The sequence below is a fragment of the Schistocerca gregaria genome, chromosome 7, assembly GCF_023897955.1.
Source record: "Schistocerca gregaria isolate iqSchGreg1 chromosome 7, iqSchGreg1.2, whole genome shotgun sequence".
NCBI lineage: Eukaryota > Metazoa > Arthropoda > Insecta > Orthoptera > Acrididae > Schistocerca > Schistocerca gregaria.
The window spans coordinates 173166188-173187740 of record NC_064926.1 but is presented as its reverse complement, the minus strand read 5'-3'; positions in this window follow the sequence as shown (position 1 = coordinate 173187740).

Below are 21553 nucleotides of genomic sequence, written 5' to 3'. Positions count from 1 at the left end.
ATTTCAGTCAATAATTCGTATAGTTCGGAGTTGGTTAACGAGTACATGGATTTGATGATCTTATATACGTAACAGTGCTGAAAATAGTGCACCCTGGTGTGGCGGTAAATCAATGCTATGCTTGCAGAGCTGTTGCCCCTACGGTCAAGCTCGATTACTGATTGACACAACTCGTCGTTAACGTCAGTTTCGGAAAGTAAAACTTTATTATGAACCAGCGAAGCATTCGGCATTGCTCGGGTATGTATGTATTTCAATCTTTTATAGGTCCATCTCCTCCTTACCTCTCTCTCTGTCGTTCTCACCCTTCACCCCCTCTCTCCCTACTTCCTCCTGCCCCCTTTCTCTGTCCATCTACTCCTCTCCCTCTCTCCAGCTCTGTCGATCTCCGCCTCCTCCTATTTGCCCCTATCTCCTCCTGCTCCCAGGTTGTCTGACCACCTCTTCCTCCGACTTCTCTCTCCACGTTATCATGCCCACCCCAATAGGAAGCTGATCGTTCTTCCCGCCTAAATATTTCCTTCCATATCGTAACTGACATCTCTACCCAAATTTTATTCGTGACTTTGCCAGCGTATTCATTTGAACTGTTATTTCAGGTACATCTCTGGCGAATTTCTCCCTTCAGATCCATTTTCATGCAGCTTAATGCTCACCACGCTATATCTCCTGAACTACGCGCTCTACGACAATATAATTTTGCAGAGACAATCAGTGGTGTCTTAGGCTACACTCTGCGAAATGAGATGTGAATAGAGTAAGTATTAACAAATAATAAATGAAAATATCATGCATTAAGATGTAGTTTTTAATGCAGCACAATGTTTATGAGGTCATATATCTTGAAATATATATCGTACGGTGACTATTTTCCTACGTACATTCAGCGGCATATGTGGATACTGTCTACGGAAGGTATTGCAAATGGAGGTAGTAGCATTGAAGTAACAAACAACGCCTGGTGCTGCAGCTTTTCACGCATGTGACTTTACATATCCTGAAATACTTTTATGTAGCGTACAGTGATATGATTGTGCTTGTGCATTGGGTGGTACAAGTGAATACCGTCTGAAAGATGTGTTACGGATGGAGATAGTAGTAGAGAATTAACAGATTAAAAGGCCATGCTTCATTCGGAAGTTTTAGTGCATGATCAGCGAAAACGTTTTAAGCGATAACCTCTCTGCCTTTCTTTATCAACGAGAAAAAGTTTCTTAAAGGTTTGAAATTATATTTAAAGTTTGTTTCATGTCACTAAGTGCTTAAAAGGGAGTATTAGTGCGTCGTAGGCGGCACTATTTTCCACTTTCACCTCCGCTCCTTCGATACGCAGGTGGTTCTTATCCTCTCAGTGGTTCTTTCAAGTGGTTCGGTATATATGTACATCCATTTTTGTAATGTGAATGGATTCATAGCCCCTCATTAGCAACCATCGCAGAGCTCGCTGGATACTTTCGACGAAATGGTCTGAGACTGGGAGAATCTTACCGATGCAACATATCCTGCTCTCCACAGATACGTTGCATTCATATCTTTTTGAGATATTCTAACTCCAATCTGAATGGATTGTACGCGGTTCTCTTCGTTTATTTAGGAAGTCTCTCCAGTAGCGAGCGAATGTTCTTTCTGGAGCAACCTGTGTACATGCCCAAGAGATTTGTGATTTACACTCACCACATGATGTTGTTAACAATAGTTGTGTCATTTGCAGTCGAGTGACCTTGGTTTTATTGAAGTTGATGTGTATCATAGCTCTAAATTCGTCCAGCCGGGACGAGATCTGATACGTTAGATAATGCTATACTTCTACTGCAGGAGAATGCCGTACGTTAGACGGCCAGACAGAGTACTGTGCTTGGAACAAGAGTACCATATGGCTGTTTAGCCAAAATTCCTGTAGTCTCAGCAATACTCCCAGTCTTCCAAGCCAATATGTTAGCATCTAGGAATGCTTCAAGGCCAGCATCATCTGCTTCATAGCCCCATACAACAGCAAGTGTGAGCCAGGTACTACCTCCAAACAAAGCTTTTACATCACAGGTAAAGTTCAAATGGACTCCACGAAAAACATTTGGACCTCCAATTTAATAAGCAGCAATTGATTGGAGGTCCAAATGTTTTTCGTGGACTCCATTTGAACTTTACCTGTCATGTACAAGCTTTGTTTGGAGATACTACTTGGCTCACACTTGCTGTTGTATGGGGCAATGAAGCAGATTATGGCGGCCTTAAAGCATTCCTAGTTGCTAACATATTGGCTTGGAAGACTTGGAGTATTGCTGAGACTACAGGAATTTTGGCTAAACAGCCATATGGTACTCTTTTTCCAAGCATGCCATTTGTTTTAACTACGACAAGGAAGAAAAACTTAAATGCTGATCAGTAACTTTTTATATTTTATTTAGTTATTTATTTATTTATTTAACCTGATCAGTTGGTAATGGTAATTGTAAAATAAAGATCAACGGAGATTGAATGATTTATTACAGACAAAAAGCTTAGTTCTCTCCTTTCCTTATCTCTTTACCTTATCTCCCTCCCTTATTTTTTAAAAATAACTAAATTTTTGCTTTTTGTGGCTGTGCCGCTCTTGGTTGCTCGCTAGGTGGGTGACCTTGAACGGGACTTAGCCGCTGGCCAATTTAATAAGCAGTAATTTATTGGAGGTCCAAATGTTTTTCGTGGACTCCATTTGAAATTTACCTGTGATGTACAAGCTTTGTTTGGAGATACTACTTGGCTCACACTTGCCGTTGTATGGGGCAATCAAGCTGATTATGGTGGCCTTGAAGCATTTCCAGATGCTAACATATTGGCTTGGAAGACGTGGAGTATTGCTGAGACTACAGGAATTTTGGCTAAACAGCCATATGGTACTCTTATTCCAAGCATGCCATTTGTTTTAACTATGTTTGTTTGGAGGTAGTACATGGCTCACACTTGCCGTTGTATGGGGCAATCAAGCTGACACCAAACGCAGTCATTTTGCTAAGGTGACCGTTAATCACCACACGAAACATTGCATTGCTGGTGCTATTTCCGATAAAGGTGATGAGACAGTCGTATCCGATTTTCAGCAGTAATTTATCCAGTCGAAAGATTTTTCCATATCTAAAAACAGTAGCACTATAGGTCCTTTATTTTAGGCGAATGCTCATACAGTGTCTCACGATTCACAACTGTCACCTATAATACTTCGTCCTGGCATCCTGCTGTATGGATATCTTCCTAAGCTCACCTTGAAAAGCTTTTGTATGCGAATTTTTATTGCTCTGGATATTATTCTGAAGTCACTGTCAAGTAGTACAAGGGAGCACGTTTATATATTTTTCCGCTATTCTCTTCCTTGTGGTATAGTTGCTATGCACTCACACGTGTATTCATTGGATACACTGTCATTGATCGGCATTTCATTTACCATTTCAAGAAACCCATTTCCGAGGATGCCCATATACTTACGGTGTACTTGTTGCAAATTCCACAGTTGCGTACTACAGGCTACGTAGATATTTTTAACTCGTTGGAAAGTACGACACATCAGATTCATTTATCAACAATAAAGTCAGTGTTCAAGTAAAACAGCAATTAAATAGAACTCATAGCACTTAAATATGCAGAGTGTAACCAGTTCTGTACAGGGACACAGAACAGTCAAGTATACCATTTCATGGCTCTTTAACATAGCTCCAATTAATAAATTTCCATATATGGTGACCACTATACACTTCGAGTCGTGTTGTAATTGTTCAGACCGATAACTCCCTTTTTTATACTTTTGACTGGTTTGACGAAAGATTCTACCGTAACCCAAATAAGCACATTTGATACGGCGAGCGTTTGTACCTTTGTCTTGCTTGCCAAACCTACTTTGTCCTGCAAGTTCTGTTAGGGACAGGTCCCTCCAACCATTTACGGATTTTGTCGATCTAACGCGACAACTCGACGGAATTTGGCGTGATTCCTTCACGAGCTCTATCGATCGATACCAAGTGAGCCGTGCACGGCTTTGTCCCATTTATTGTTTGTCATCTTCTATTACGCTAGTGCCGCCTTGTTTTCTTATTCCATTTCATTTACTGGCGTCACTAACTTTCTGACTTACTTGACCGTGAGCGGCAGCAGCAGCGCGAATCCATAAGTGCACTGTAGTACCATCACTGGAGCGACCGATAGTATTTCCGGGTAGTCGTGTGACTGGCAGTCTGTTGGAGACGCACCAGGAGTGCAGGCGGGACGCTGCAGCAGTGAAATCAGGGTCGGAGCCTCGGTGAGGCACCGACAGCTAGTGCTCGCCGACCGCTGGCGACACACTGAAACGTCCCCTTAGGAAAATTAGAGAATTAATTTGCTGATAAACTTATTACGTTATATGTTTTTCAAACATCTGAGTAGGTAGCGTTACGAAGATGTTTAGCAAACTCAATTGGCAGACTCTGCAAGAGAGGCCCTCTGCATCGCGGTGTAGCTTGCTCGCCAGGTTTCGAGATGGTGCGTGTCTGCATGAGGTATCGAATATACTGCTTTCCCTACTTATACCTCCCATGGAGATCACGAATGTAAAATTAGAGAGATTCGAGCGCACACAGAGGCTTTCAGACAGTCGTTCTTCCCGCGAACCATACGCGACTGGATCAGAAAAGGAAAGTAATGACAGTGGCACGAAAAGTGTCCTCCGCCACACACCGTTGCGTGGCTTGCGGAGTATGAATGTAGATGTAGATGTACTCAGACATTTCTCTCTTTACATATTCTGATCAACACTAAACTGACACAATATTTTTAGCGCACCTCAATCTGACCTTCAATAATCCCTACAAAATAATGGCCCTGACTAGCAATAACCTATACCTTTCATCAGTCACTTACCTCACAAAAATCTTTGTTACTCAAACTACTGCAATACAGCGTGCGCCAATACTGCCAGCTGAATAGGAAATTCTAACTACTGAAGGCACTAAGTAGTGATAGCCATACTTAGCAAATGAAAGATTTTGCTAGAGAACAAACAATGTATTTACCTTCATAATGCCAAAACTTTTGTTGACTCTCACCCTCATAAGAAGAGCCTGATAAAAGAGGAGAAATGAAAAGCCTCATGGACGAATTAGATTTTCGTTTTCCCAGTGTGCTATTCCAGAGTGGAAAGGTCGGAATATAGTCTCAAATTGGAGCTCTAAACACTCTGTCAAACACTTCAGTGTGAACCGAAGAGTAATAGAGTAGATGCATATATATATAAGTTGCAGCCGGGTGATATTAGCACCTTGCCGGCTCTCTTGGCTTTGCCGCTAGCAAATGTGTATGAAATGCTGAGCAATGTCTATAAAATGAATCTACACATTCCCACCGACCTACATGAAAGCTGACTACGACAGACGGTCTGTATTATAGAGATGGATTCATTGCTCCTTCAAATTCCAACGTTGTGGAAACTTGATTACGTTTGTGATTCTTGAGACGATGAAAAACCCTTAAGACCCTACGGAGCGCAAATGCATAGAGCTATGAAGAAGAACTGAACAGTGACAGAGAGCGGACAGTTGCAGGAGTGGCTGTCTTAAATCATGTGTATTGTAACAGGTCTACTTTCGGCGTGAAAGCCATTTTAATTAGAGTTGTTGAAGACATTAAGAGCCTGAACTGCTATTGTAACTGCTGAACACTGATATGTTAGCACATATGACAGACGTCAAATGTACAAACGCAAAGTACTGATAAATAATGTACTGCTACAGGACGACACGTGTGGCGGGGATGGGCTACGTCTGAATATCGGGCGAGGAATTTAAGTTACACGTTGAAAAAGAAATATCAGCGTTTATTGTTGTTTACGACATATATTGTGACCGGTAGATATGGAGACAGTTATTCCGTATACTATTCGAGTACACTACGATGTTTGGCGGCCAGAACTTAAGATATCAGAAAGGAATGGTAACATTACAACATTACAGGCACTAATGCTGAAGATCAGAGAGAGGGGTAGGTGCATGTTACAGAGTAGACAGAGGGAGACGAGAAACGCGCGCGCGCGCGAGAGAGAGAGAGACAGAGAGAAAGAAAGGTGAAAATGGCCTGAAGCCATCTGCCCTTTCTGAGGTAACATTACAGGCACTAATGCTGCAGATCAGAGAGAGGGGTAGATGCATGTCGCAGAATAGACAGAGGGAGACGAGAAACGCGAGACAGAGAGAAAGATAGGTGAAAATGGCCTGAACCCATCTGCCCTTTCTGAGAGCTAAAACACAAGATAGTAATGGCAATACCAAGTGCTAGAGTTACAGAGGCAGACCGCATGAAGCCATTAGACGAGCAGGAGGTCTCAGACCCAGATTCAGATGTATCTCACTGTAAAAAGACGGGGGAGCAAATCATAAGGCTTCTCCTCTACGCCTTCTGATAGGTTGTTATAAGAATGCTGAGCTACGCTGTGTTTTAGTCAAGACTCGGTACTACATTTAGAGTTTAGTTCATCGATTCAGCACGCATACAGCACCACGTGTAGCTGTCTAGAACGTCTGAGCGCTTAGTGTAACAGCTTAATTGAGAAAGAAAAACAATAAAAATTATTGTTATGAAGCTAGTATCTGTACAGATACCATTAGTGATCTCGCAACTCTCGAAGAATGAAATTATAATGAAATCTAGACCTTTAGCTGTTTACAGACGTTAATAAAAATCAACGGGGACAGTTGAAGAATGTGTGCCCTGCCGGGACGCGAACCGGGGACCTCCTGCTGACAAGGCAGACGCTCTATCTTATTTTTTTCTTCATTTTGTTCGGTATTGGTCTGAGAGGACGTCACAAGACATCCGTTCAAGTTGATCTTTCATTTCTTTGTTTTTTTTTATTACAGAGGGCGAAATGCCGTCTTTCCGAACACGCTCTTTTTTTTTTAAAAAAAAAAGCTCATTTTGTCCGTTATAGTTACTTCTAATTGTTAGTGGCGGATGTCCCATGACGCCCGGTGAAGTTCTGTATTGAGCCATTCATTCACTTTTTTTTTAACTACAGAGGGCTGCTAACCCTCTGATCGAATACGCTGAGCTACCTTGTCGGAGAATCCGATGAGCCATCGAGGACACAGAAGATAGCGCGACTACAGGGACTTATCTCTGGTACTCTCCTCGTGAGATCCACACTTACCAATTTTCAGTCCACACACTAAGCTGCCTATAAGCAGCTAAAGGTCTTCCGTATCTTCGTTTGCATGTCATCTGGTATTAGTACCGTGGACATAATAACTTAATAATGAGATGGGTGTGATTTACCAGCACAGGATGAGCAACTGACAACCCAAAGTAGATGTTAATATAACACAGTAGAAGGAGGATACGAATGCATAATTTGTACACAGGATAATTTATGTGCAAAAATAGTTTCAACTAAAGGCACAAGTGTTGATCACATCTGGCAAGTTGTTCATCCCGGGGGAAATATTTATGGTCTAGGGATATCTGTAATCAAGACTCACGAGATCAGTGTTCATTTAGATAGCGTATTGAAAAAATTTCAAATGAACCACAGAAACAACACGACCCATATTTATGCAGACTATACGACTTGTCAGATGTTCAAGTAGTACTGTGGTGAATGTCTTCACTACGTGGAGAAACAAAGGTGAAACCACGTCCAGATCTCGTGGGGTTGGACGGCCACACCTCATTACAGATGTTGGACGTTACAATCTGGGCTGACTGGTACAACAGGACAGGCGGCGAACTGTGGTAGAAGTAATATCGGACTTTAGTGCTGGGCAGAGCACAACTGTGTCTGAAAGTACAGTCCACCGGGCTGCCCTAACGATGGGCCTCCGTAGCCGACGACCCCTGTGCCGGCAATTCAGACTGAAATGGACATTGGCGCAATGTCAGAGAGTTGCACGGTCTGACGAATCCCGATACCTTCTTCATCATGTCGATGGGAGGGCGCCAATTCGTCGTCTTCCAGAGGGTTACTTCTTTGACAGCTGTCCTGCTGGTCGGAGACAAGCTGGCAGCGGCTCCATTATGATCTCGGGAACATTCACGTGAACATCCATGGTGCCAGTGGAGTTGACGGCTAGAGAATACCGTACACTGCTTGCAGACCACGTTCACCTCCTCGTAACGATCACGTTACCCGTCAGCTGTGGCATTTTTCATCGAGATTATGAGCAATGTAACAAGGCCAGGAGTGTGATGGATGGTCAGAAGAACACAGTGGCGACTTCCAACTGATATGCTGTCGACCCAACTCACCGGATCTGAACCCGATCAAGCACAACTGGCATGTGACTGAACGTGGCGTCAGAGCTCATCGCCCCTCTCCACGAATTTACGGGAATAAGTTCACTCGTGTGTGCAGGTGTGGTGCCAACTCCCTCCAGCGACCTACGAAGGTCTCATTGCTTCCATTTAGAGACACGTTACCGCTGTTACACTGGATAAAGGCAGACATATTGACTGTTAGTTAGGTGGTTATAATGCTCTGGCTGATGACTGTGCACTTACAGGGCAGCCCTCTACCAAATGTGAAGCTTAAGTTCATAAAAAAATAAGAAGTAACACACATGCTAATTACAAGAACAGAGTATAGTCAATACACCCGAGCATGTCGATTAAGCACAATATTACAGCGCAGTGTCCCCCCCCCCCCCCCGTCAGCACCCGTTCGCTATCAAGCAGATGACAACCGTAGTTCCCATGTTATTTGTGGATGAATTTCAAACCGTCACTGACCTTGTCCGCCATGCAAGGCAGCGAATTCAGGGACTCGGACTCAGACCCGCGTCTCACCCTTACACAAGCAGGAAGCAGGCTCAAATGCAGAAATTAGTCTATCGGTGGTTACACGGTGCCTTTACAACAATGTTGCCGTAAGTCGCAGTACTACAGTGGACGTTCAACCCACTTCCCCCTTGTTCGCAGATCATGAGCGTTGTTTATCCTCTTGAAGCACTACGCCGCTATTCCATCCAGAACGCTAGAGCCGCAGGTACCAAGCAACAGACGGAAGACAATATAATGTAGCCACATTTGTCGACAAAGCATCTCGCACGGCTCACCATGAAATACAGATCTGAGGAACGACTCTTATCGTAATATATATGCAGATTCATTCGTTTTCTTCTTTTTATTAATTTCGGTATCATCCTTTTCTCCCGCATAGAAACACACATCAACTACTTAGTCGAAAGATATAACTCACATTGAAGATTTTGAAGGTTTCTACTCATCTTGAGCCTGTTTTACCTATCTCTGGCACTTCGCACTGATGCTCAATTCTCAACCTAAGAGAGATTTCCTTTAATCTCTTCCAGCACGGAAGCAACATTCATCGTGCGGTTTCATTCCCTTTCTTACAGTAAAGTCAAACTTTACCATCAAAGAGTAGTAGAAGGCTCTTCACCAGTTCTTCGATAGACACGTTACTTTCAGCACTTTATCAAATGGTTCAAAACTTCCGAGCACTTTGTGACTTAACATCTGAGGCCATCAAGTACCCTAGAACTTAGTACTTAAACCTAACTAACCTAAGGACATCACACACATCCAAGCCCGAGACAGGATTCGAACCTACGACCGTAGCAATCGGTCGGTTCCGGACTGAAGCGCCTAGAAACGCTCGGACACAATGGCCGGCAGGACTTTATCACCCGAATATCCGAGTACTCTGTCTTTTGATCTCCAGGACTGCGCATTGGAAGATTAGGTGTGGTGCGGTTTCATCACCCTCGCCGCACAGCCTGCACATTGCGGCTTCTCTCTATACAAACATGTTCAAATGTTACTTAAAATTCCCTTTGCCTATCATTAGTTCTACCATGAATTGGGTATGTCTCCTGTTTAGGTCTAGAATTACAGAACTTCCCTTACAGATGTATGTGGCACCAGTAGCTTGCCATATTCTTGTTTCTGGATTATAATCCAGTACTGAAGATACTGTCTTCTCATACAGATTTGTAGCTTTCATTTAACGACTGCCTTAGTGATGGTTAACATACGTTCCAGTCTAATAAATGTAGTCGTCACACCAGTCCGCTGTCAGCTTGATCATTCCCACTGTTTCCCGAGTGACCTGGGACCCAGGGCCGGTTTATCTTGTTGCTTTCCCATAGTCTCACAATGGCTATGTGGCATTCTACAACGATCTTTGATCCCGTTTCGTGGGCTGATAGAGATTTCAGAGTTGTTTGGCGGTCTCAATAAATACATATGCTTTTTAGCGCCTACGTAATTGCTCCTCTGCGCATAACCTGACAGACGATACTTTAGCTTAGATATCAGTGGCCAGCTTCCCGAGTGAGACTGCGCTCTCTAGTGTAAGTAAGGTGTACGCTGTGTGTCTTCACACAAGCTCCTATGTCTGTTTTCGACCCATGAGTAGACGACTACATCAGCTCGGTTCGGAGGTTCGTTCTTCCATTGCTCCTTACTTCCACTGTTACACTGAAAGTGTTATTGAGGCAGCTGGACGATATTGTATTGTAAGCGAGAGTCTCCACGACCATTACCATATTTACCTATTCCCTATATTGCTGTTGCGATTCCTAAACTTACCCAGTTGTTTCCAGTTGTCATCCCGTACGCCCCTGCGGCTGCCTCCTTTTTAACCCTGATTGGGGCGTGCGCAGCATGATCACCATCCCAGCAGTAGATGTGCTTGCCCATTCAACCTGTCATAGTTATGCAGGCCAGTCTTTGCATCCTTCCAATCTCCTTAGCAGCTTCCTTCTACTTTGTTCCAACATACTGTAAACCCACAAATTATCACGTCTTATTAGAATGGTGCACACCCAGTACTTACTCCGAGAGTCTAAATCCGTTTCTTCATATGGTATAGAACAAAAACCGCTACCAGTTCCGAAACAAGCTGATTTTATGTGACACACGGCAGGTTTGGGCTTGTGTCAATCTTCATTTACACGTTTCCATATTCAGTGTAGGAGATCACTGTTTAAAACGCAGACAAGCGGATGATGACCAAGTAAACACAAATGGAACATTTGGAAGTGGCTGAATGATATATGTTGCAAAATATTACAGTACTTAATGTGTAGCGTGTTTCTCCATAAAATTTCCACATTGTAGCGGGACTTTGAATTTCTCCCCGCTACACTCGTTCCCTCAGATAAAAATTATACCGTCGCAGCGGTATGAGCGCTCGACAGCAGAGAGTAACTCTTTTTTGGTTTTCTATCCGTTTCTTTATTGTCTCTTGATAGCCGAAGCTTAAGGCAGACGTGATCTGATGAAGACGTAAAAAAACTTCTTAGCTAGTCTTGATCTGATTTTAATGTGTAGACATATTGTGGAAGTTGTTAAGAAATTCGGAGTATGGAAGTAGCAAAGTAAATTAAATTGCATACACTATCAAGGTGATTTTAATTGGTATAAATTAGTGATTCCAGGACAATTGCAAGATTTTGGAGCAGGCTTTTCACGCAGAAATGAAGGAGATTTTTGTAGACCTAGACGCCGCACGAAAGAAGACAAGTTTACCTGGTAAAGGATGAACTCTTATCTACGCCATTTCCCCCTGTTAGTTACATTTTGTTATTCTCTGTTGTTTTTTAATAATTTTTGTACTGGAAATTGGTTTAATTTTTGCTCAAAAACGCCACAAGGACCATCCCAACGATAGCTTTTGAAGTCCGAAAACTTTTCTGTAACACGAAGCCAGATTTGCATTTTTTTTCATTCTTTCCCTTTTCACGGTCATTTACGACTTTAAAACCCCCTTTTTATTTACCATTTCTTCCCACCATTTTCCGAATCACTTCTTTTCTCTTCTCCTTTTCTTTTTTTATTAACCACTACAACATTAATTTTACGACATTTTTTACATAACATATTGAGTTTTTTACGTGTTAAGTGATAGTAGTCAACATGCTAATTACTGGTGCTTCTGTAATATGTCTTTGATGAGGGATTGACACCTTATATGTTAGTAACTTCAGAAGCACATGCAGTCACAGTATCCAACGTGTTTATATTAGGAAAATGCAGCTATGGTCAAAGAGCTCACTTGACTTAATCAGTTGACCATAACCTCTACTCATAGGTAAACACTATCAATGTTGTGAGTGTAGGTACTTCCGTAGATACTATCATCTCAAGGGTCACTACCTTATCAAAGACATAATACAGTAGCACTAATAATTAGCATGGTCACTAATATACAGGTAACTTGTAATAACTTGTAAAAAACAAAACACTTTTGTGGAACAAAATGTGACAAATGGCATTTGAAAACAATATGAATACGTCAGCTATATGTAAGTTCTCTAATAAATTACAACATATGTTGCTGAGCGACTGACAGATGTTTCACTTGTGTATCTGTGGTCATCATCACATTACTTGCCTTTAATTTAAACAGTGATATCCAACACTGGGTATGAAAACATGTACAAGATAGAAACCACTTGATCACTGACACAAGCCCGACACCGGTCGTGTGTCAAATAGCATCAGTTTCTATTGTGACTGGAGGAGCTATTTTTAACACCCTACAAAGGAACAGTCATAGAGTCATCTGCATCCATTAGGGTTAAATATATTCCAGTTTCTTCCACAGGCTGTTCTAGTACTCTTTAGAGTACCTTCCGCCTTGGAACATATATTGCTTACGTCTGGAGTCCGTGATAGTTACACATTCAGGATTATAAAAGATAATTCGCTAACCCCTCCACAGGCATTCCTTAGAGGGGCTGAATATTGAAGTACGTGTGCTGGACGTGCTTCCTCGTAAGTGGTACTAAAACAGTTTTCCTGTTACTGGTATTTAGATCCTGTTTCCTGCACAGGTTTTGCTGCATGTTTAATGAACATTGTACCATTTTCTAACAGTGTTAGCAAATCTGTAAGGTACTACTAAGACTAAGTCGACTCCTTATCACTGGTAGAATTAGCCGCTAGTATTTACCTCCTCAATGAGCTCATTTATCGCTACATACCGCAGTGGTGGGGACAAAACGCCTCTTTGCCGACGCCCTCTGGCAGCGCTGTTCACCAATCGTTTATTCATCACTGTGACTTCTACCATCATTATGGTCAACATCTGTGTGGATTGCCAGAGTGCACTGAGGGGACGTCCACCATTTCAATCGCTGTCCTTGTATACTCACCATTCTGTTGGCTTATACTTAAACTAATTTGCTATGATTACTTTCACATATTAATAATTTTTTTGCGTCTTGAGAAAATGCAACTTACTTGGATCTGATTTTCAGAATATAGAATTTTGTTTTAAGAAGTATATTAGGTGTTATTTCTACTCCGTCTTTCTGAAATTTCATGAAAAATCTTGTATACAAAATACTTAAAAAGAAGGTGACAGCACAATCAGAAATACCTCCCACATACATATCATGCGGGCTACATTAGGACAAACAGGAGTCATGAAACATTTCACAACAATTGGTTTAAACTGAAACTTGCAAGTAATATGGCTTCTTGGCTTTGATAGGTATAGATAAAACTACTTTGCTGTCAGTAATATTGAACACTGGAAGTAATGCTTTCGATGAAACAGCAAAGACAGTGTTGGAATGGTGTACAAATAATGACACATGGTGTTTCTTCAGTTGTTATCCTTCAAACTGCTGTGACTTTGAACGAACTTGTAGATGTTATTTATTGCAGCAGCCCACTTTGTCGCATTTTGCAGGAACTACTGGTCTGTTGACATAGTGGACTTCAACAAAAATAAATAAATAAAACAACCTTAAAATAAGAACAATATTAACTTAGTATTTGTCTCTACAGTATCAAATATTAAACAAATATGTGCAAAGGTTTAGTAAAAATTATTGATCTTTGCCTTTAATCTTCCCACTTTTCGAGTAGTTACGGAAAACAATTCTACTCATTTTAATAATGTCTTTCATAGAACAGCTCGAGAATGTCTAGATCCTAAATGTCAAGTAGTAGCATCGTAAACAGTACGCAAAATACTGAAATTTTTCGAACTCAGGAAAGTAAAAATATATACCAGAATACTAGATTTCATATCACTCACATAGCATTAGAGGGTTGCAGTACCATAGTGTTCCTCTCAGACTTGTGCTCTTTCCTCCCTTCCGTGTCGATCAGCAGGGTTGAATTCCCGCCCTCCACTCCCCCCCCCCCCCCCCCCATCCCAAGACAGTCATTTTGCATGGAGTGTCGTGCTGTGGCCGCAAGAGGACGGACAATGCTTATACGCAACTACCACCGCAGTGGCCTACCTTATCGCATGCACCGAAGACAAGACAGATGAAACTAGCAACATATTCTGGAGGCCAGCGCAGTCGCAGCTGTGGAAGCAGCATTCACAGCCTAGGCGGAAGAAGGGGTTTTGGCATAGCAAGAGAAGCACTACCTACTGCTTTAGTAACGGCCGGTTTGCACTCAGGAGGTTTCATGGTTGATGCAGCCTACTGTGGGGTAACGCTCGATGTGCTGGGTGTATCTGCTAGTTACAACAATGTGCATGGAAGCTTGTGGTTAAGACGCTGTCGTCGTAAACTGACGGCCCACGTGAGTGTGGGTGTGTGCTCTGTGATCAAGAGCATTTCAGCTATTAAACACACAACGTGAGCAGGATCAATTGGTGGCCGTGACTAAGTTGTTGACACAATTCACTTGCACAACTACATGACTACGCTGCACTTCACACTTAACTACATGACAGACTCTTCATCAAACCACTTCCACACTATTTCTCTACCAATCTCTCTCGAATACCGGGCACGAAAAAGGAATATTTGAATCTTTCTGTTCGAGATCTGGTTTCTCTTATTTTCTTATAGTGATCATTTCTCACTTTGTGGGATGGTGTCAACAAAATATTTTCGTATTCGGAGAAGAACAATTGTGATTCAATAGTCATGAAAAGATCCCGCCGCTATGAAAAACGCCTTCCTCTTAATGATTGCCACTCCAAATCATGTATTATGTCCGGCACACTCTCTTTCCTCTCTGGTAAGGGTCACAATTGTAAAGAAATACTATAGGAGAGTTTCTTTAGCGGAGTTATTGAAACTCCTAAGTATTCTGCCAATAAAACGCAGTCTTTTCTTTCAGCTTTTAGGGAACGTTATCCATGTGGTCAATCCGATTTAATTGTCCGTACTTGTATGTAATCCCTAGGTATTTAATTGAATTGATAATCTTTAGTTATCCTAAGTTTTCATTTTGTTACTTGTTTTATGTGAAAAATCAATTGTTTGTGTTATCGTATAAGAGTCTATTAACGTATATACTTTGGTACTTTGCTAGAGGGTTGTTTGAAGCCTCTTGTGTTAGCTACCTTGTGTCGATGTTAGCAGTAAATCTATTTTAAAATCTTCAGAACTTTTAAAAATGTGCAAATAAAGTCGACCTTGGTTACTAGTGAGTTTCAGTATAAGTCATTCTCACCTCAACTGCACACTTCAGCAACTCGCGATGACCTCTGGGAGTAGTGTAAGTCCATCTAACACTTGTCCAGCATCTTAAATATATGTTACAAAAAGAAAATTATTCCCTTCAGCAGCAAAATATAAATGCTCTGTTCATGAAATTGGAGCTGTATATACGAAAAACGTTATAATTTTAAATGTGGCACACGTTTCAGGTTTTAGTACAAAGGCATATAAAATCAGCACAGTGATGCAGTGAAGACTCCATACAGATAAACGACGGTCAAGAAAACATCATCATTGATCAGTAATGCGTGGAATTCTGATTGATAAGGAATAACATTTGTAAGTGTGATATGTATTTATGACATGCAGGTTATTACACATTGAAGGCATAGATCTGCAGGCACAAAATGTTTATTCGATTGTCTCTACCAGAATTCTCATCTCCTCATTTCACTCTAACTGACGTTCAGGATCAATCCCAAAACGTTTCCTGCTTAGTACACACGCTACTAAGCTCATAGCAATATTTTAAATAGAAATATCCTTCCCTCTATAAATCGAAAAGTGTTCTATTCGTTTTACTTGTGTTCAACAATAGTTTGTGGACTTTTTAGCAGTTCTAAACGTCTCCGAGGATTGAGTTGTTTCAGTTTAGTTGCTCTCCGGTTTTATCACTGACTGTCATTTTGCCACAACCCCAAAAGAATATCGAAATTTTACCCTATTTAACATTTTTAGAATAGCCTCTACTTCATTCCCAAATTCTATTGTGCGAATTACGTTACTTGGAGAAATCATACTCCCCTGTTTCTCATCTTACGATTGTTTCGTTAAGATCTTTTAGGCGACATGAGCTCTATATTAGTTCATGAGAACAGTTCTTAAGCTACTTTCTGATTAATTTTTCCCTACTTAATATTTGTCGCGGATAGAAATCATCTCATTATTTCCAAACCGAGACTATTCTGCTCCATATGTTTTATTGTAATCTCATTCCCACCAACAAAAGTATTTGTGGAATTATTATTTTATTCATGTCTATAATATTCACAAAAAGTACTATACGTTTCAGAATAAAATTCAACTATCAGGTGCCACTATATTTTTATTTCCGTTTCCAGGTTTCGGCAAATTATCTCCTTCAGAAGCGTGCAAAATTAGGGATATTAGAAATCTCTAGACCTTAGCTACACATTTACGTGGAGTATAAAACGTATGTTACAGAAACATACTTAGTATTGGCTTAGCATAGTCAGTGTCTTCTTCATAGAAGCATAATACCATGACATGTCCAATAATCACGTGCAATATGTACGCGAGTCATTCGGAAAGTAAGAAACCACCGCCAAACCCGACCACCCACCGAGCTTGGTATTCATATGCATCAGTTTGGCAGCAGCTACGATCTGGCACGGTTGCTTTCTGCTCAGATGTGATACTTTAAAATGTGTAACAAAAGTGACGATCCCATCAAGTATTGCCCTCTTTGAAACCGCGGAAAAAACCGATAAATGGAAATTTATAGACAGACAACTGAGATCAATGGTAATTTGCTGGACGAAGCATTAATTTGGAAGTGGTGTATCGCGTTCAATGGATGTCGGAAGAACGTTCAAGGTGGAGATGGCTCCGGGCGGTCCTCATTGGTGACTGACAGACGCAAAGCAATGATTCAAAGAAAAATGGAAGAAGATAGGCGTTTGACAACTGGTGAACTAATTCTTTCGAAACATTTGAAGACCTGCGTTGTACGAGTCTGTTAGTGCAGATCTATTCTATGAAAAGTGTGTGCCATGTGGGTTCCTCGAATTTGTCAGACGAACACAAAGCCAAAAGAATGCCAGCTGCAATGACATTTCTCAGTCTGTATGAATAGGATGATGATGAATTTTCGAATCACACTGTTACTGGTGATAAGAATTAGCTACTACATTTTACACCAGAAGCTAGGCGCCATTTAGTGGAATGTAATCACTCGCAATCCCTAACGAAACGGGAAGAAGTATAGCAAATTCCGAGCATCAGAGAGGTTATGGCTGTGGTGTTAGAGGATCGCAAATGCAGTTTGTTCATCAACTATGTGCCTAGATGTGAGACGATACACGCAACGGACTCTCGTCAGCCGCTTCAATGACTTAACCGCGCCAATAAAAACAAACGGCACGGAATGCTAACCTGTGGAGTAATCGTCCATCATGATAATGCACCCCAGCGTGCAGCAGGAGTGACACAGCACTCCTTCAGCAGTTTTAGTGATAAATGTGTCCACATCGGCCTTACAGTCCTGACTTATCCCCGAGTGATTATCACTTACTCCCCAAATTGAACGCCTCTTTTCAGTGGAAAACGTTAAGGAAGTGATGACGAACTTAAAAAAGCCGTTAATTAGTGGTTAAACAACTTGGCAGCAACTTAGTATGCATAAGGCATAGAAAAGCTGGTAAAACGTACGAAAAGTGCCTAAATTTTAACTGGCACTGTGTAGGCTCCTGAAAATTTCTAATTAATTTCTCGAAACTGGTAAAGTGAAATAAAAATATATTTGCAGTTGAGAACAATTTTATTCGGCAATATTTGTGGGACCTCAATACGTCAATTGCATAACTGCGTTATCAGGGTGACGAATCGCAAATGTCGGCAGTCACACTTGACATCTCTAATAGACGGAACGAGCGTCGAACCTGAGCTGGGCGCTCACCTGCGTCCGTGTCAGCCTGAGGGGCCCTTAACTGGAGGAGCCACGAGCCGCCTGCCACGTGCTGCGGCCTCCGCCTTCTGTTTGGGGCAGAGGGGTGGGTCGGCTGCACGTGTCTGGTCCACACACACACACACACACACACACACACACACACACACACACACACACACACACACACACACACAGATAGGGGCAGACAGATATCCTCTCCAGCGCTTGCTCCTAAACACGGCCCCTCCTGGCTTCCGGCCATTGTCCTGGCAAATAAAATCGGAACTATCATGTTTCCCGGAACCGTCTGCTCTTATTGATTTCACTGAAAATAAGAACTAAGAGGATTCAGTCAGTTGTTTTCTTTCGCTTAAATAAGCACATATGTGCTACGGAAAACCGGTCATATCCAAATAATCACTCTGATAAAAAAGCAGCGTCGGTGTGTACGTGCATACGCGTTAGTGTGTATGTGTGTGTGTGTGTGTGTGTGTGTGTGTGTGTGTGTCTGCTCACGCGAGAGAGAGAGGGAGAGAGAGACAGACAGACAAAGACAGAGGGAGGGAGTGAGTGTGCGTCTGAATGTGCGTGAAAGTGATCTGGAGAGAGAGAGAAAGAGAGAGAGAGAGAGAGAGAGGGAGGGAGGGAGAGAGGGAGTGTGTCTCTGAATGTGCGTGAAAGTAATCTGGAGAGAAAGAGAGAGAGAGAGAGAGGGCGAGAGAGAGAGTGATTTGGGGAGGGAGGGAGGTAAATTCAGACAGTCCACTCATCTGCAACTGTTTATACATTCATGTACGTATACACTCCTCAAGCCAATATGGTGGAGGGTGCCTTTCACTACTGCTTCTCATTCCCTTTAACAATAAGTACAACCTTAAAGATCTGTGATCTTAATATCGAAGGAATCTCTAACAGCAACGTTTGCAAATATTTCTGATGTCTGTCTGTGAAAGTAATGTGGCCGTAGCTACTCTGCAAAAAATACACACAAGAGGTGACAGAGATCTGTAAAGCAGAGGAAATATCGCAAGATACACGATGGTTGTGACTCCTCACGCTGATCATCATGTAAATATTAGTGTTGACACTGCTGATTACAGAGTGGTTTTCACGGACCTGCAGACAATATTTTTATCTTCGCAGCGACGGCATGTGGAACTCCTGCCGCCAAAATCTGTCAACATAGATGACCGATTCGTCATCATCTCAGCTCGGACTTTCAAATAACCCAACTATCTACATTGGAGAATTTCATAGGCACCACCATGAATCGGGATATAAGGTTAAGGATATTAATGGCAACATCCTGCAACAATCATTGCCCTTCAATAATGTATATGCGGTTTTTGTCGCAAAGGACTAAGGAATGCTCAGTTAGGGAGGCGGTAGAGAGACACAGCACCAGATGAATGTTTTATATCAGACATGTGAATGAAGATGGACTGTGAAACAGGAACATAGCACACTCGTATCTACACAGCCAACGTAGGTCCGATGGTTACTGAATCATGCATCCAGATACCGCTAGTAAAATGAAGTACTAAGCTCGTCGGAATTTCAGAAGAACTAACAACAAATACACTACAAACTCTTTGAGTCTGTTGAATTCATTCCTGTGTCCATTAAAAACTACGAGAGATATCTTAAACTTCTCAAAGTGGTACCAAAAGTGGGATATCCAGAGGACATAGGAAGCAACATTTGCCGCGATAGTGGAATGAGTTCTACGTGATATATCTACTTACAGAATCAAATAAAACAGCAAATGAATATTTTCTAGCTCTAAATGCCCACAGTAGAAATCGATAGCAAGGAGCTGCCAAGACTCGGAATTTCACCCATTCTAGTCGTAAAGCTTGCCAGTCTGGGTGCAGTTTCTAAGCCTTAGTGATACCTACACCACATCACTCATAGAGAATTTGTGGCAAGCATATTGTAGAACTGTAATGCAGCTATGAGCAAGGACTGCACTAGACTAGTGAGGACACATTTAGGACTCAAGCGCTCTCAATTAGTTTCCCATCCGGACTTACTGTGCTAGATCACAGCCGGAGAGCTGGTGGAAGCTTTGGTAAGTGTGTCTATAGGAAGGGGCTATTTTCGATGAAATGTGTCAAGTTCAATAAAAAGTGTTTAAGTGTGAATGTAACTCCAAAATTTGTGAAAGTGAACATCAACAGTCAAAGCAAAGCAGCGAAAATAGCTAAAAAAAGAAGTGAAATTATATGGCTCCAATCTTAAATCCGAAACCAACACAGAAAGAAGCAGTTTTTAAACCACCAGTTATATAGATTACATTTAGAGCTAGACAAACAACTTACTCCTACACAATTCAACCATGCATTAGATTTTGTCACTATAATAGCTATGAAAGAACAGCATAAATTCAGATGTAGGCATAACAATAACTTGACAAAGCTTATGTCCTAAATTCCAAAGGTGAATGACAAATTACCTCCTACTAAGCATAAATTTTCCAAATGTCTAGTAAATTCAACTAACATCATCTTCAGTGATAAAGAAGTAAGTTTGCTGAATAAAGGGCTTCAACATAATATCAGTCCATCTCTGACTAAAAATAATATTAAAGAATTAATAGTAGGCAGCAAAATAGCCTCAGACACTGCAAAACTATCCCAGAATGATCAGATTGCCATAGGCCATAAAGCTAACAATTTTATCACCAAACAAATAGAGAAAGCAAATAATAATAATAGTATTAAGCACCATGACAGAACAATACTTAGGGGTGTTAATAAGAAACTGAGTGACAGAAAAAGCTTTAGTAGTAAAAGCAGATAAAGCAATGCTATTGTTGTAATGTATGAAAGTGACTATATAAGAAGAACCATTGAATTTTTCAGTAACAATAATATTGTAGAAATTAAGTCTGATCCCACTCTTAAGTCACAGAATAAACTTAAAAATATGATGAATAAAAGTGATTTCCTCTTAAATGCAAAAGATATACATGAATGCACTGTTATGAACCCTTAAGCACCACGTCTACGAGCACAACCTAAGACCCATAAAGTTAACTGTCTCATACGTCCAATTGTTAATTCTGGGAGCAGCCCAACTTATAAAATCAGCAAGAAACTGAATGAGGTCCTTAGTAACACATTCAAATTTGAAGAGACATACTCAGTAAAGAACAGTTATGATCTTATTAATTGTCTAAAGGAAATTCAGATTCCTGATACTGCTAGGTTTGCATCACTTGACATTACAAACCTCTACACAAACATACCCATCAAAGAAACAATAGAAATAATTAAAAACAATTTACTTAAACATAAAAATTTGGCATTACGAGAAATATATGAATTCATTGATCTATTAACACTAGTACTATCACACAACTATTTTTCTTTTAATAACAAAATGTACCAGCAGAAAGAGGGCCTGGCTATGGGTAGCTGCCTTGCCAGTTTGCTTGCAGATATTTTCATCAATAACTTAGAATGTAAATTTTTTGAACAGAACCCCC